Source organism: Phyllobates terribilis, unplaced genomic scaffold (genome assembly GCF_046119375.1).
Source record: "Phyllobates terribilis strain yellow unplaced genomic scaffold, ASM4611937v1 Scaffold_3__8_contigs__length_932513732, whole genome shotgun sequence".
NCBI lineage: Eukaryota > Metazoa > Chordata > Amphibia > Anura > Dendrobatidae > Phyllobates > Phyllobates terribilis.
Window position 1 is genome coordinate 101,089,288 of NW_027362763.1, and position 13,982 is coordinate 101,103,269.

A 13,982-nucleotide genomic window follows, 5' to 3' on the forward strand; every position below is an offset into this window, starting at 1 on the left:
GAGGAGGTGGAGGAAGTAGAGGAGGAGTGGTATGCGGAAGGGATAACATCTCCAAGGTCCAGACGGTCGGCAGCACCAAGGCGGCCGGCATGGGAGGGTGGGGGAGAGGGATTAACCAGGGCACATGGTAGCAGCCAAACTGTTGAGGAAGGTGCAGGAGCCGAGGAAGAAGTGGAGGACGAACTGGCGATAGGCATGTAAGACTCATCAGATGAGGGAGACCTTGATCACATTTCTGTTGTGTGAGGTTAGGGGGAGAGGGCAGAAGAAGGAAGCATGATTCTTACCTCGTTACCAACACAACAAGGACTTGGTCCTCCTGGATGCGCAAGACACATGAGTGCCTTCTTGCTGCACTACCTGCAACATGACCCTCGGATTATCAGAATTCGAAGTAATCCCGACTACTGGGTTGCCACACTCTTAGATCCCCGGTACAAAAGTAAATTTGCCGAAATAATTCCTGCCATAGAAAGGGATTCACGCATGCAGGAGTATCAGCAGAGGCTGTTGCAGAATCTTACATGTGCTTTTCCACAAAACACCAGTGATGCACATAGTGAATCTCATAGTTCTAACTTGCAAACCGTGGGACTGTCGAGTCTACATCACTCAAACCGTAACAGTAACACAGTATCTGCTGGTAACAGCAATTTTGTGGAATCGTTTCACCACTTTTTTAGACCCTCCTTTGCAAGGCCACAGGAGACAAGAAGTCTGACACATAGTCAACGCCTAGAGAGGATGGTACAGGAGTATCTCCAAGTGAACATCGAAGCTATGACTGTGTCACTGGACCCTTGTTCATTTTGGGCTTCCAATCTGGAAAAATGTCTGGAGCTCGCCACTCACGTCTTGGAGATCTTGTCATGCCCTGCAGCAAGCGTTCTCTCTGAACGTGTGTTCAGCGCTGCTGGTGGTGTGCTGACAGATAAGCGCACGCGGCTGTCCACTGAGAATGTAGACAGACTCAAGTTCATAAAGATGAACAAATCATGGATCAGCAAGGACTGTTCTATCCCTGTGTCATCCTGGGGAGACTAAAAGCTTGAGGATTTGGTTAAATCACCTCACCAACCGTTTTAAGCAACTCTGGGGCAATTTATGCCACTTAAGTGGTGTCTGTGCCACAATTTTTGGAAAAAATGGAGACTCTTTTTGGAGTCCCCTTGCTGTGTTTTACTTGACGTTGGCATCGTCAATTCCAGGTGTGTTGGGTCGCGCCCCCCCTTTTAACTGTAAGAAACTACATACACTATGGCTTGGGGTAACACAGATGGTTGAGTCTGAAGAGCTGTTTACTCAGAGGTCTGCTCCAAAGCTTCAGTGTCTGCTAGTCAGCGTAGAATTTTTAACTGCATCTAGCCTAGGCAATACTTTGGGAGAAGTAGCCCTGCTGCGAAGCAAGCTGCATCACCTGTGTATCTAATAAGAATTTTTAAATGCATCTAGCCTAGGCAGACTGTGGGGACCCCCAACCAAACCCAGACGCTTAGCCCCTCTACCGCCCCCCTAACCACCCCCCTTTCCTTGACAATACAATAATGTAACTCTTACAACTGGATGGGTGAGGATCGGTCACAGCTTTATTAACTCTTTATATTCATTCCATTAGAAAGGCATTTTATTTCTAAAATAATTCAGCTTGTTGCAGCATGCCCTGGGTCTCCACACCGACAAGTTTGCCAAATAGTGTAACTCTCCAACATGTCCTTTCTATTTCCAGGCCACGGAGGATCCTGCGTACTCGTATGCAGAACTCTGACCCCCATCCATCACTCTTAACGCTTGTTCCACTCCATCCTGGAGTCCTGACAGGAATATGTCCAGTCCAATATCCATTAAGTGAACACCGTCGGGCCGTATGAGGCCTGCTTTATCTCCTTCCAGTTGTCGGTGTTGTATCACTACACCGCCTCTGTCTCTTCTAAATTTTGCTATCCGAATATTTATTACCCGCCTTGTCCGTTCGATGGCCGTGATGTCTCGCGCACCTGGCCATACCGCTATCGGCACAATCTCTGACCATACTATAGTTAGTTTTGTGAAAAATTCTCTGAAGTGCTCAGAGTCTAGTTTCATTATTGCCATTAGAAATGCGCTCTTGTTATGACCTAGGTCGTTTCCCCCGGCCTGTATAACTAAGATGACCGGACCTCTTGCCTCTCTCCCTACCTTGATTACCTCTATTAGTACCTGTGGCCATAGCAGGTCTCTAATACCTCTCCAGTTAAAATATGTGTTATGAAACTCTAATTTCCTCCCGCCTGGGCGGACTTTCGCCCTTTTTTCTGCCCAATATATATACGAGTGGCCTATCACCCACACTATTGGCTTAGCATCACCTGTAAAAGAAACAAACCACGTTAGGATATCAAGTCCGGTCTTATGTAACTCGCCAAACACGTGGATCGACATCTCCCTATCCTCTGAACTTCCGTTTCAGACAGTCCTGCTCTTGCTGCTTCCGTGGCGACGCCTATGCGGAATGAGTGTGTCCCGTAATCTTTGGGGTGGTTCCCTGACGATGTTATGCATTTATTAAATATAGCTTGGAACTGGTATCTTGATAATGGCGTTCCATCAATGTGTGATAGGAAGAAATTACTTTGTGAGCTGATGGTTATATATGTTTTTAATATTGTTACCCGACTCAGTGTGCCGTTTGTGGGTTGTAGAAGTACCCAAGTGCCCCTGTCCGCTGGAATCGTTTTCGATTGACGTATGCGTAGACGTATTGCATTATTGGCTATGACTACATCCTGGTGTAATAAGCCTCCACTGGTGGTAATTTTGGATTGAGGGACTAATTCGCTTATGCATAGCGCCCCGAAGAAGGTGATTGCAAATGCAGTAGACAGTAGTTTTGCTTCAAATTGTGAGCGTCATGTTAATGGTGTTAGGGATATGATGTGAGAAATCAGTTTTAGTGACATGGGACGGGACGTCTACACTCCTGACTTGGCTGACCCCTTTTCCACCCTTTTATGGATTGTCTGATGATGAATCTCTTGTCACATCTCCCCAATTCAGTAGTTGGAAGTGAAATGCTACTCCAGTCAGACACCGCTGCGCTGACGCCCCTGATATGCCCCTCATCATTAGCTGGTGGAGAAATTCTATGGTGACTTGTAATCTGGCTTGTTCACATTGGTCAACCCGTCTGCCTGCTAATAGTCGTGTCCACTCTTCCCATGCCTTACCGTATGCTTGACACGTCGACTGGGCAACTGACGCTCTGATTAATAGCATCAACTATTCGCCACTAGATCCCATAGGGAGGATGGGCAACTGTTGCCCGATGGGTGGGCGTTGGGGTGGAGCTCTGTGAAAATCTGCCAATTGAATTGTGATAAAGCGTTAGCAGCAGCTTTAGACCCCTCAGCATCGTGGCTAGCGTGGACCCATACATTGTGTTTTAGGCACAGGAATGCTAGCCGGCGTAGTAGGCCTAGCACTGGGAGAGACGATGATGCCATCTTATTAATTCAGTGCACTAGGCTGGTGTTTTTTTGTTATGAAGCGTATATAGCCAGGAGCGCGCCCCATATTTCTATTGCTACCACTATTGGGAAGAAAAAATTTTTTCCGGCTAGATGCAGCTAAAAATTATTATTAATTTCAAAGCTGGTGGAGCATGGTATAGATGGCCTAATACAATGAGTACCACACACTGCTACTATGCCCAAAATTATTTTCCAGGCAAGATGCAGCTAAAAATTATTATTAATTTCAAAGCTGGTGGAGCTTGGTATAGATGGCCTAATACAATGAGTACAATACACTGCTACTAAGCCCAAAATTATTTTCCGGGCAAGATGCAGCTAAAAATTATTTTGAATTTGCATCCTGGTGGAGGTTAGTATAGATGGGCTAATAGAACAAGTCCCACACACTGCTACAAGCCAAAGCCCAAATATTTTTTCAGAGCTAGATGCAACTAAAAATTACTTTGAATTTGCAACCTGGTGGATTTTAGTATAGATGGACTAATAGAACAAGTCCCACACACTGCTACAAGCCGAAGCCCAAATATTTTTTCAGAGCTAGATGCAGATATAAATTATTTTGAATTTGCAACCTGGTGGAGGTTAATATAGATGGACTACTAGAACAAGTACTTCACACTGCTACAAGCCGAAGCCCAAATATTTTTTCAGAGCTAGATGCAGCTAAAAATTACTTTGAATTTGCAACCTGGTGGATTTTAGTATAGATGGACTAATAGAACAAGTCCCACACACTGCTACAAGCCGAAGCCCAAATATTTTTTCAGAGCTAGATGCAGATAAAAATTAATTTGAACTTGCAACCTGGTGGAGGTTAGTATAGATGGACTAATAGAACAAGTCCCACACACTGCTACAAGCCGAAGCCCAAATATTTTTTCAGTGCTAGATGCAGATAAAAATTATTTTGAATTTGCAACCTGGTGGATGTTAGTATAGATGGACTAATAGAACAAATCCCACACACTGCTATAAGCCGAAGCCCAAATATTTTTTCAGAGGTAGATGCAGAGAAAAATTATATTGAATTTGCAACCTGGTTGAGGTTAGTATAGATGGACTAATAGAACAAGTCCTACACACTGCTAGAAGCCCAACTATTTTTTCAGAGCTAGATGGAGATGAAAATTATTTTGAATTTGCAACCTGGTGGAGGTTAGTATAGATGGACTAATAGAACAAATCCCACACACTGCTACAAGCCGAAGCCAAATATTTTTTCAGAGGTAGATGCAGATAAAAATTATTTTGAATTTGCAACCTGGTGGAGGTTAGTATAGATGGACTAATAGAATGATGCTATGCCCAAAAGGTTTTACTTCACTAGGTGCAGTAAAAAAAATTGTATTCTATACACAGGTGGTGTAGCTTGCAACAAAGGTAGGCTACTCCACTAACTAACACACCCTGCAAGAGGCCAAAAAGGATTTGCTTTGCTCGATTTAGCCAAATGCTGTGAAAAAAACTTGCACAGCACTGGCACAGACCTGCCTGGCAAAAAGTGATACGAACTGATGTAACCTAGCCCTCAAAGGGACTGCAATTACAATTAGTCTTTACTCCCAACCTATCTATTTAAGAGCACAGACCTGCCTGATAAAATTGATAGGAACTGATGTAACCTAGCCCTCAAAAGGACTGCAATTACAATTAGTCTTTACTCCCAACCTATCTATTTAAGAGCACAGACCTGCCTGATAAAAGTCTTAGGAAATGATGTAACCTAGTCCTCAAGAGGACTGCAATCATAACTATTCCCTACTCCCAAGCTATCTGTAGATTTGTGCGAAAATTGGCTTGAAATTAACACTGAAAGTATAGCGCACACAGCAACAGCGGTGCCGTCTAACACGCCGCTGCAGCAGTGAGAAAATGGTGGCAACGGGGAAAATGGCTGGGTCTTATAGGGCAAGGACATGTGAAATACACTGCCAATGACACATGCCCTTGCTTGTGTGAAAAAAAGCACTTCGCTCCGTGTGTGCACTGCTGATAGGCTGACAGATTGCACCTCCCCACTGTAAATGCGGGAACGAGAAAAAAAATGGAGATCTTCATTATTTCTGCAGAGATCCATCCCCTGCCTCTCTCCCCGGCCCGCTGTACACTCAAACTGCATATTAACATTAATTTTCAGCATTACCGAGAAAAAATCCAGTTATGCTTTTGGTATATATTTATATATATATTATTAATAGTTTACTAAAAACCGATGCCTTAGATATCGTTAGGACACCTAGTGGTCACTGTTCCAATTTGAAGCAGGATTATAGACCTCCAACCAGCGCCACTGTAAACCTCAGAATTAGCTTATAATCAATAAATATTATCCTTGGACATTCCAGTCCTGAACCATTATCCATCATGTGCTTCATGTCTTCTCTCTGGGGATGTTTGCTGTACAGGATGCGCACCACCAACATAGGAGTATTGCCAGGGCACGGCACCTTCAGAACTCATGAAATAATCAGTAAAGGTTTTCCTCAAACACACACACCTGTATTGTTGGGACGTCCAGGACCTCAGTTGATTACTGTATCAAAAGCTGAGTACAGTGTCTCCACATCTACTTCAGGACTGTAGTCCCTAACATGATTGTGAAGAACACAGCAAGCTTTGACATCAGAATCAACTGTCACAATATCCAACTGGATGGCCATGTTCAATATCCTCCACTGACTGAAGATTCCAAAGTTATTCTCCACAACTCTTCATGCCCGGCTCAGCCAAAAGTTAAAAATCCTCTTCTTGGCATTCAGTTCCCTTCATGGGTATGGCCGCAGCAGGTTTGTCATCAGGGGGAAGGCAGCCTTTCCTCAGCAGATATCGCCTCCCTCATGATGGTATCTTTAAAGGTCAAATGTGGCCGAAGGATTTCCTACCAAATTGTCAAAGGCATTGATGGGAAGCCGGCAAAATGATACAAAATTATCAGGATATCTGCAAAAGAAAAATTAATTAAAATGAAAAAAGTCACATTGTGTTCAAAGAAAGGTAAAAAAAAAACAAACCTGAGCAATTCAGGGAACAGATTACTAAAGTGTCCCTTTTCAATACGCTCCTCAAGTAAGAGGTGAACCCAGAATTGACAACTGCAAGGTGCTTGTAACTGGTTAAAAATATAATATTTGATTACTTATATAGATAATATATATATATATATATATATATATATATATATATATATATATATATGTATATGTATATATATATATATATATATATATATATATATTATATGTTCAAACTAATAGAATTACTTACTTCTTATAGCATAATAATTCTTAGAATGAGAATTAGCAGGCAGATTAGAATGCTCTTTGGTTGTATTGCCAGTATCCTGGAAGCCATTGAAGCAAGATGTCTGCAAATAGGAAATTATTATTATTGTTATTTTTCCTTTCCAGAAACCAACTTTTAGCTGGCTTCATTTAAAATGAACATACAAAAAGCGAATGCATAAAAAACAAATTAAAAACAACTATGCAAAAAACGCATCAAAAAACAAAAACGCAAGGAAAAACTCAGGTGACCTGACAGTGACCTCAGGTGCAGACTTCATTGCAGATTTCACCTGCGTGAAAGCCTGAGCAAACACTGAGCTAATCCTGGTCATGTGCACAGACCCTTAGTAATAATGCCAAAAATTGATTTTTAAAAGAGAAACTTATAATTATTTTCTGCCATATTAGAGTAACGTCACTTCTGTCTCCATCTTATATTACAGTATATATACCGTATTTTCTATCATCACAAACATTTGTTCCCAATAACTCCGGACCCGCGGACAGCTCCACAGCACGTGTGTGTTGTCGGCCTCTTTCTCACCACACGTAAAACAAGTTTTAATCTAAATAAGTTGTCCCGTATGTGGGGTAAGAAATGTAAATGATGTGCAACCCCAATTCCAAAACAGTTGGGACGAGGTGTAACAAGAATGCGATGATTTGGAAATCTCAGACATCTTTTGTTCACAAATTTATGAAACAAAAAAATCTGACAATGGAGTAAGGGTCTGCTGGCTCAGAGGTCAATGATGGGATAGTCTGACCAAAGCTTCATGATGAGCGATAGGTTCCTGGACCCAGAGGTCTTCATGATACATCTTGGAGGAAAGAATATTGGGAAAATGGGGACATTAGATTTGCCCTTCCTGATGAAGAGAAGTTTGCTGGATGTCAGGAGGTTGTTTCCTCAGTGTTAAAGTAGTTTTCTCTGAAATAATTTTTAGATCATTGTGGGTAAAGTCTGCTGAGTTAAAATTTAAGCGCGTTTAAAGTATTTGTAAATTTAATTAATACCGTGGACAAATTCTTATCCAGCGTCATCTTGTCGGTTGTATTTCAAATTTAGATTTCTTTAATTTCTGTAAGTAGTGAGTTATGTAATATCATAATGGAGAACTTACTGCTGAGATCTCCACAGATCTGTCACACTGTGCCATCTTATTCTCAGCCTCCAAGAGCCCATCTACGTACCACCCACAATGGCTGCGTTGACTCCCACTCAGAAGTAACTTACAGGTTTATATCCATATCCTAACATTTTCTCTATTGTCTTAACCACTTTTTACCTTACCTGTCTATTTTTCCTTCAGTCCACAGAGAAGGTTTCCTACCTGGATCCTCCCTCCATAACACCCCTCCCCCGTCCCTAGGAAGGTAACTGTTTTTCCATCCACAGTTCCACAGGCAATCACTAGTGCATCTGAGGTTCTTATCTTTTATTTTTTTTCTCTCCTTTTTCTCTTCCAGGGGATGACCACATTCTAAGTCATGTTATACCCATTGGAAAACTGAGAACCATTCTATATACTAAATCAAAAGCTACAAGGAAATCATTTACTCCCTGCCTACAATGATTTTCATCTTTTAAATCCCCTGATCTTATCCGCACACCATCTTTTATCTCTAATAATTGTTTTAACTGAACCAATAAAATTGTTTGTTTTTATTCACTACTGTACCATCCTAATCATTATTACCATTACCTTGGTTTTTTAACTATCCCGTTGATATCACCCATTTTCCACCAACGTCTCTAGGACAAGTTGCTTATTTTATTAAATTGTAATTTATTTCTATTAATTTTTATTTAACAAAAAAAAAGTAAAAAACAATTAATGATATAAATGTACAGAATGAACACTTGGCTTCCAGGGAGAAGGAGACACCTGAGGCTATGGGAAACACATGATTGAACTAATGAGCTGCACAAAAACCATTGACCACATAGGAGCGGCAACGATGGGCTAATGTGATGCTAATGGCTACAAGTGAAGCCCCTCTGAGAACATCCACATATAATTCTAGGAGCTGTAGATGTATGGTGGTCTCCACAGGTGATCTGTTCTGTGGGAAAGTCCTCTGGTATGGAGATAATTGGTAAGAGACTGCTCCTAATTGTTAGCACATCTGTAATAGAGACAAGGTCAAATACTGTGATGCCCCCACACACATTAGATAAAGATCAGCCAAACAATCTGAGATTGATGCGAGAAATTAGTTATTAATAAGGCAATAACTCCATGATAATGACCATATTAATATTGGCCAGACTCTTTTTCCTCAAGAGCAGATTCATGTAAGATGAAGCTTAGTCAGGTGGTCAGAAGAGAAGACTGCTGGTCCAGCTCACATTTGATCTATCCATGAAAATCAGACATGGGATTGATGCCCAAGTACCCATTAAAGGCTATGGTGCTCTTCACATACCATTTTTTGTGTAAAAACTGCACAAAAAACTAATTTGGGACATCTCCATTTTTGATTTGTGTTGCAGATAAAAACTCACTTATTCAAGAGTAAGGGTTCTTAAAAAAAATTAAAGAGATGGATAGCACATGAACACCATAGAAGCTCTGTCTAAGTGTTTGGAAGGTTTATTTGCAAAAGAAAAAAAACTTGTTAAAATCAGATTGAGCGCTTCAGTGAAAAACATGCATTTTTTTTATTGAGATTAAAATCAGAAAATACAAAATAGAATTTCCTGGAAATAGTTTGAGTTTGCGCAGGTAATGTATTATTGTAGCAGACAAGGTGCTGACATTTTACAAATCTCACCCTGATGCTCCCTAAATATTCAACGTGAAATCTGGCATGGAGTTTGGATTTTTAGATAAATTCTGACAGATATTAATTAGTATAAAAGAGGAAGAAATAATCTCAAATCAAATCTGAAATAAATATTTTATTTAAAGTGAATTATTTCTTTGCCTCCTTCATAGTTAAACAATTCAGTGCAGATTTGATTTGATAACTTTACTGTAGATTTTTTCAAATTAGGAGCAAAAAATTCTTAAAAATCTGTCAATTACGAGGTACGTGAGAACTTCAGTAACTCTGATTCAGATATATCCAGAATGTAATGTTTAATCTCAACGATAATGAGTGACCGTAATCTGTGTGGTGGAAAAGAATGAACATTTTTAATCCTCCAAAACACTGGTCCCGCGAGTTGGATTTTCTCGGCAGATGATCAGATCTAATGCCAGAAAAAAAATGTACCCCAAACACCTCACAGAATATATCAGCCAATCACTGAACAATGGTTTATTGCACCATTTTCATCTAATGTGTATGGGGCCTTTACCCTTAGTTATATTAACAGCTTTACTATAGAACAAATAGACAATTCTGTTATTTCCATCTAATTATAATGTCAGTGGGGACAAGACTATTCTACAAGTTATGTTAAATCAGTTTCTGGCCATAAACACTGGATAAAAGAACCGTGCATGACAAATGTATATTTATATTAAAACATGGGTCCAGTTTCTCTTTTGGTGAAAGCAGCAGGACGTCGGGAAGGTGAGATGTGACCATAGGGGGTAGAATCAATTCAGAACTGATTACATTAGCAAATTACTACAAATACTAACAATACTAAGGTGGGCGCCTCCCGGATACCATTGTGGCACCACATAGTCTAATAAATAACAATTAGGTTTTCATGAACGTCCAACATCTAGGAGTCACTTTAATCTGTAATTCAAAGGAGGTTTTTGACATCCAATTGGCTAAGGAGAAGGATTGACCTCAATGTCAGGTAGCTACTTCCCTATAAAGCTTAGAACTTCATGGGTCTTGTTGAATTATTCCTGAGAACATCTTTGTGAAGATAGGACCTCTCAGACCAAGCCATAAGAAAGCGACACTCAACATTTTTTGGAGCAGAACCCAGCTAATCATCAACATCACCAGAATCCCAACCCAAGTAAGACTACTCTTTAATAGTATATCCACTGGGGTTATTTATTATTTGTTTGGGTCATCTTGCCATATGACCATTAAGCAATCATTTTTCTTTTTAGTTACATTTCACCAGGCATAGAGTCTAATTTTCATGTGTGTTTTAATGACAAAAAATATAAAAATAATCTCTAGATACAAACACTTCTGTATTATTGTAGAACCGTTTAGAATTATCATAATTTTGTCTATCTGATTACAATGTCTTCATGGAAAGGTTGATTACAACCAATATGCCCACCAAGATACCTTTTACAAGGGTTGTCAGCCATCCTATATCGGACTGGCACATATTTGTTTATGATGGGTTTCTAAATTATGATTGAGCTTAATTATGATAAATGCCCACAGAACCCATGAATATGATCACTACAAGATGTTTCATTAATCATATTCCTTACATTTTCTTCTAGAATCATACACAGTTTGTTGTTTAGCTCAAGAATCAACAACTTCCAAGCAGCAATGGCCGCCTCCCAGATCTTTTGGATTCAGGAGATTTCGGAATGCTACAACGTAATCAAGAAACTGGGCCAAGGATCATATGGAAAAGTTCTACTGGCACAGAACAAATTGACAGGTATGTGAACAAGGCAAAAACAAAGATGGTCATTTACCTGAATTGATTAAATAAAAGTGGTAAATTATGTAACAAAATGTGAAAATGATTTTAATCGGCCATAGAGATGAGATATTTATCTGTAAGCCATTGGAAAATCCAGATTATTTTAGTAACATCAACTCATACACATAGGTGTAAAGTCTTCCAAACCTGCCAAATTTGGTGGGTCTTGATCACTATCTTATGTGTATGAGGGGCGCTTAACTCTTTCCAGACATGTTGGGTTATCAAAGGATCATATGAAAATGAAGGTTGGGAAAAAGAAGTTTTGTTCAAATAAGCTTTGGGTCAATAGCTGTTTATCTTGACTTTCACCGTATTCAGCTGGATCTGCCAATGGTCTGCAGACAAATATCCATGTGTTTGGCCAACTTTACTCTGTTAGGTCATAAAAATGTGCTTCTAAAAATATCTATAAGTTGCACCATTGATTATCTTAATAATAGGGGTTCCAGAATATCATCCCTAGTTTTACATCAAAGGGCTTGTGCCCTATATCATGACCAAAAAACTCAATATAAGCATTTCCAAAAGCTGAGAACACTGAGTTAGTGATATCATAAAACAAATAGTTTATTTAATACTATTAAAAATATCGCATATACCCATTATACGGTGCTCCAGCAGACCTTCAGCCTGGACCCTTTCTTACTTTTGGGTGGATACAATACCTTTGCTTATAGGTGCTCAGTGGTCCTTATCTTCAGCCTTTTTACTGGGTTTCTAAATTGTATCACTTCCCATTTGTTACATGTATGTAATTGAATATGCAATATTTTTAATAGCATTAAGTAAACTATAGATTTTATGATACCTCTAACTCAGTGTTCTCTGTCTTTGTAAAAAGCATTGATTATCTGTCTGACAGAAGATAACAGGAGACAAAAGAATGAAGCAGTTAAAGTTCAATCTCAAATAACTTTTTTCTCATTGGAGATAAATGGCTGCAAAGCCACTAACAATTTTACTATGGTAATATCAGTTAGTAAAATAAATGAATAAATTTGGTTTCTAACTGTTTTAAATCCAAGCTGCCCCCAAATTTAGCAAAGTCAGGCCTCCTCATAGATATGAGATTGAGGATTAGGGACTGATATCCACCAGCACACATCCCATGCCAGTGGTGATAATTATGTGTTTGAATATAAAGTTTCTATGTGAGATCTTGGAGGTTTTTATAAACTTTCTTTTGTTTTGTTTCTTTTTATAGGAGAACCAGTGGCTGTGAAACTCCTGTAGAAGGACAGAACTCTTCTGAAAACCTTTCTGAAGGAGCTGTCTTTGTCAATCAGTCTCTCTGACCACCCTCATATTATTACCACATATCCCATTTTTATTGGCACAATGGACCACTATGCACTTACTCAGGAGTTGGCAATGGCAGGCACCTTGCATCATATCATACAAAGTGAGGTAAGTAAGGCCGGCTTCATATGTTCTGCTATAATGTACAAATATTTAATTTCTGAAACACCAGAGGCAGGAGATACACATCAACAGTCAGAGGAAAAGCTAGATACCCCTGTATATGGTAGCCAGTTAGCAAACTATTACATATGGGGGTCTTTGGGAATACATCAAACATTTCCATAGGTGGAGGCGGGTTCCATAACAATGCAGTGTTTGAAGCCACATGACCATCACAGCAGCAGTTTTATCCACTATACCATCCACTGTCCCAACAACAGCAACATCTTCAATGTTTAGTATTTTTGCTTTGGATAAAGAACTACACAAATAAAACTAAATCTCATAAAACTGATCTGTTTTCTGCAGGTTGGAATTCCTGAGGACGCAGTGAAGAGGTGTGCCAAACAGATATCCTCAGCTCTGGACTATATGCATGGTAGAGGGTTGGTTCACAGGGACCTGAAGCCGGACAACGTGTTGCTCATGAACAAAGACTGCTACCAAATCAAATTGAGTGATTTTGGTTTGACCCAACCTATGGGAAACTATGTGTCGTCCATGTCACATATAATACCGTACATGTCTCCAGAGCTGTGTGACTTGAAAGGAGGAGAATATTTGATCTTGAGCCCTACTATAGATATCTGGGCTTTTGGGGTTCTTCTCTTTGTTGTTTTGACTGGATTCTTCCCATGGATTGAAGCAACAGAATCTGACACCATGTATCAAGTCTACATCAACTGGAGACAAAGTGCAGACTTCACTTCTCCCCCTTTTTGTTGGCAGATGTTGTCGAGAGAAGCCATATACATGTTTGACAATCTCTTTGCTCAATGTCCCTTTTCTCGGCAGTCAGTTCTCTCTATCTTCAATTACCTTAATTTTCCCTGGAAAATAAAGATCTTTGAGTATTAAGCAAACTTGGCAGTCGAGGAAGAGATGGTCAGTTCAAGATATTTGGAAAAACCTTCCTTCATTAACTGTGTGCAGGTATTAGTACCTAGAAGAACTGATGAAGTCAAAGGGCGGTCACCAAATATTGATGCAATTTAGATTTGTTTTGTTTATTCAGTTTGTATTTTATTAATTTATAAATATTAAATGATTAAAACTTCTGTTTTTGGAAACCTCTTACTTTGCCAAATTTTTTTCACACCTGCCTAAAATGTTTCCACAATACTGTATATCTAA

General features: G+C 39.7%; 1 pseudogene; it reads left to right on the plus strand.

Moving 5' to 3' along the window:
- Positions 1–6,100: 6,100 nt before the first annotated feature.
- Positions 6,101–13,706, plus strand: LOC141258469 (serine/threonine-protein kinase SBK1-like; annotated as a pseudogene).
- The last annotated feature ends 276 nt before the right edge of the window (positions 13,707–13,982 follow it).